Genomic DNA, 3936 nt, shown 5'->3' on the forward strand with positions numbered 1-3936 from the left:
CTCAATAACTTACAAATCATGGAAGCAGGTGCCAAATGATGTTAAAGAGTTAATATGGGAATCGGTGAATGTAAGTTAGAATGCTTTGAGAACTTAAATGAGCAGTAGGCTGTGGTTATGCTATATTTAACGTTCTTGTTAAATTTTTTATGTGTTTTTACAGCTGACGTACAATATTGACCCAACTTGGAGGAAAGGATGTTTAAATTCAGCAAATAATAAATGGCGTCAATATAAAGCTTTTCTCACTCAAAAGTTTGTTTTCAGCAAGCTAGATAAACCTGATGAGTTGAAAGATCCCCCGATTGGCTATGGTATTTCACAAGAGGATTGGAGTTCCTTTGTAATAACTCGCATGTCTCCCGACTTCAGGGTAAGATTCATAATTGATTTTAATTTTTAGAAGATAGTCCTAATGGTCCTTAACTGATGTTCTACAATAGGATCTTTATTTAACATAGTGTGATTCATTTATTCGCTGTCAGTTTTAAAATTTCCAGTTCTCCACCTTCTGAAAAAACCCATACTAGGGGGTTTTTATCTTATGCAAATCTACTCGATGCTAGGGTTCATACTTTTACTCCTTTCTGAAATCTTTACTTTTGTGATAACATAAAGTCGAAGAAACAAGCAATATGTTTTTGATAATGGCTTAGATAACATTATCTCTCTTTTATTTTCTTTGTTTCTTAATAGAAGAGAGAAGTATTGTTATAACAATACTTCTACCAGATAACATTAATTGTTTCCTTGTGTAATTCTAAGGGTAAGGGTTCTCTAACTGTTTGTTTCCTTGAACCTTCCATAGATTGCTATTTTTCCTCTACACCACAGACAATTTGTATTAAAGTTCACATATATATATTTTGAATGTTTATAGTGAACTTAATTGATTTTAATTTTTAAGTAGAGAGTAAGTGATGAACAAAAGAATAGAAGAAGGCAGAACGTATACCCTCATCGGCTGTCCCGTAAAGGATATGCACGTTTCGCTGACGAAATTGTGAGTATGTTGAAGCTGGTGGTTTATTTTTGAATCTGATTTTGTAGGAACAGGGCATGATTCATTTTTTTGTAGCCATCTGATTTATGTAATGATGATGATATAAATCGAGCTATTGTTTGGAAGAGAGGACGAGCCAATAAGGAGGGTGAATTTGAAGGCGATGATCTCAAAATTACAGCAAAAAAAATTGTATGTGATACATGAAAAATAACTATTTTTTATTGATTAATTTTGTTGTTAGTAACTATTTTGTTTGTCTAGGCATGTTAGGATGATTATGTTCAACAAAAAAAGGTAGGGAAGCTGCGGTTTGAAGGGGCTAGGAAAGATATCCTCACAAACGCACTAGATTCTGAAGAACATGTTGGGCGTGTTAGGGGGATTGGAGGTCATATTACTCCAATAATCTATTTTAATGTTTCCAAAATCTGGAATACTACTCTGCAGGATGGTGACTTAATCCTTCATCATCAAAAGGAGTTGTTAGATGCAAAGAAGCTAATCTTAGAACAAAGTGCACGGATAGTAGAACAAGATACACGCATACAGAAACTTGAAGAAATGTTCAAAAAGGGTGGATGCAACTTTGAGTTTGAGGAGAAAGGTAGTTGCTCGGTGAAGTTGCCTACCACGAGTGAGGATAAGATCAAACCAGAGAAGAGTAAAATTTTGAATGATGAGGACATGCAAGTTTTAAGCAAGACTGAGTTTTTGCAGGTATATATGTATTTAATTATGGATACTTAATATTATTTTCAATAATGAGTCCATCAATGTGTGACATGATTGATTGTCTTCTAGGGTATGCCAGTTGCACTGTCACTGGAATCAAAGTCCAATATTGTGGCCTATGGTACAGTTATTCATGCCAGTGGGGATGGAAAATTACTTCATGGTGTCCCGTTACCCATGAATTGCATGCGCGTCTCGATTGATGAGGTTGTGGAGAATTCAGCAAGGTTGCCCTTTCCCATTCCAAATGAATGTGACACCATTGGTGGTGCAATTGGGACCCATGTTGCTTGGCCTACACGTTGGGTAGTGATGAAAAATGAGGTAACTTTCTGACTCATTGGGCCACCACATTGTGAGTACAAATTTAATTCTTCAGTGGGAATTTTTGAGGAATCGTTTCAGCAACCACAAATTTCCAGCTTCTGATTTGGTTACATGTATGGTTTTCTGATTTTTTACTCATTTGCTTGGCATAGTTGTTTAGCTAGATTTTTCCAACCAAACCTTCTTAGATTTTGATTGAAGGTTGTACGTATTTGTTGGATACAATTTAGTAATACAAGATATATAAGAGCTAGCACACACATGTAATCTGTACATTGAGGTTACATGCATGAACAAGAACATTGATGGTTTTTGAATCCCAATTAAAGGGTTGTTCAGAAAGATGCTGAACATAAGAGATAAAACTTTCTACTAACATATTTACATTTGCAATTTGTAGAAGCCTCAAAGGAAGAAAAGTGTTGCAAAAAGAAGTAATCCTGTCTTGCCATCAAATGTGCCACGGTCCTTACATTTATTGTACTGTTACTCTATGCGTGTTTTGGACAGCCCCGAACAAACTATATCAATTATTTTTGATCATGATTTCTTTGACCATTAGTATGAACTGCTAGTGAACATTGAAGACATCACACCTATTTATGAGTTGGAGCCAATATCTGCTAATTGTCTGGTTTCTTACATGTGGTAAGTTTTCACATCACTCATTTTTTTCATTTTATTTGTATTAACAGGCTAACATTTTTTTGCTTGAATGGAAGGTTTCTCTTCAAAAAGATGAAAAAAGAAAACAAGGTCGATAAGTTCAGATTTGTCGATCCACAAACACATCCAGTAATGCCATATGTATCTAAACTTGACAAAAATGAAAAGCCTGAATACTTGAATAACTGGGCAAGTGTGTTGGCTGATAGGCTGAGTGGTGCAACAAAAAATCAGCTAGTTTTGGCACCTCACAATGTTGGGTAAATAAATATTACAATTTCATTTTTAATAGATTTATTTCAACAATTCTGTTGAATTTATGCATTGACTATCTGTTTTGTGCATAGTTGTCATTGGATTTTGACTGTCATCGACCCTTATGTGGAGATGGTTTATTTGTTCGATTCACTTAATCATTGCAATCGTTATGAGGACTGGAAATATGTAGTGGATATGTGAGTACATATTTGTTTTTTAATTAAGCATTTAATTTAATTTTGAGGAATTTGTCAACTCTTGTTGTACAAAGGAGCTTGAAATTGTTCAATTCGAACAAGCAAAGGAAAGGGAAAAAGAAGCCTATGTGGGAAGTCGTAAAGGTTTGTATATTTTATAGACACACATATGTTTACTTGTGATTAATTTAAAACTATTTAATTGTGCATTATTCGTTGATAACTTTTTGTTAACATAGGGTCCTCGACAACCTGATGCTAAACAATGTGAGTTTTATGTGATGAAATTTATGAGAGAAATTATTGAAGGAAATGCTACCGGCGAGATGGATTCACTTAGCTCAATGGTAATATTTGACATATTCTCAATTTTCTCGATCAATCCCCATATTTGACTTTGCTTCTTCATTACTGATTTTTTTATTAAATTAATCTGGGTTTGTTAACAGTTCAAGAAAACAATTTACTCGAACGAAGAAATTGACGAAGTGCGATCCGAATGGGCGGATTGCGTACTAGACTATATTCATTACTAGGTATAAATTTCTAGACTTCAAAAGATGGTTGAACACTTTATTTGTGGCTCCATGACTTATTGATTGTCATTCCTTACTGCCAATAATTCTGCATTTCTACCATGAGCAGAATTAGTTGACATTTTCGTTATTTATTGCCTCTCTTTGTGGTCCAAAATTAATATGGCTGGGTTGTGTGAGTAGCTTATTTAGTTGTGAAAACAATTGCTTCTTG

The 3936-nt window shown here is 34.5% G+C and overlaps 1 long non-coding RNA gene across 1 annotated transcript; it reads left to right on the top strand.

Moving 5' to 3' along the window:
- The first annotated feature begins 3158 nt into the window (after positions 1–3158).
- On the top strand, positions 3159–3522 carry LOC121971019. Its single transcript, XR_006109061.1, has 3 exons — positions 3159–3186; positions 3261–3330; positions 3426–3522. It is a non-coding gene; the product is annotated as an uncharacterized LOC121971019 (long non-coding RNA).
- The last annotated feature ends 414 nt before the right edge of the window (positions 3523–3936 follow it).

Source organism: Zingiber officinale, chromosome 1B, assembly GCF_018446385.1.
Source record: "Zingiber officinale cultivar Zhangliang chromosome 1B, Zo_v1.1, whole genome shotgun sequence".
NCBI lineage: Eukaryota > Viridiplantae > Streptophyta > Magnoliopsida > Zingiberales > Zingiberaceae > Zingiber > Zingiber officinale.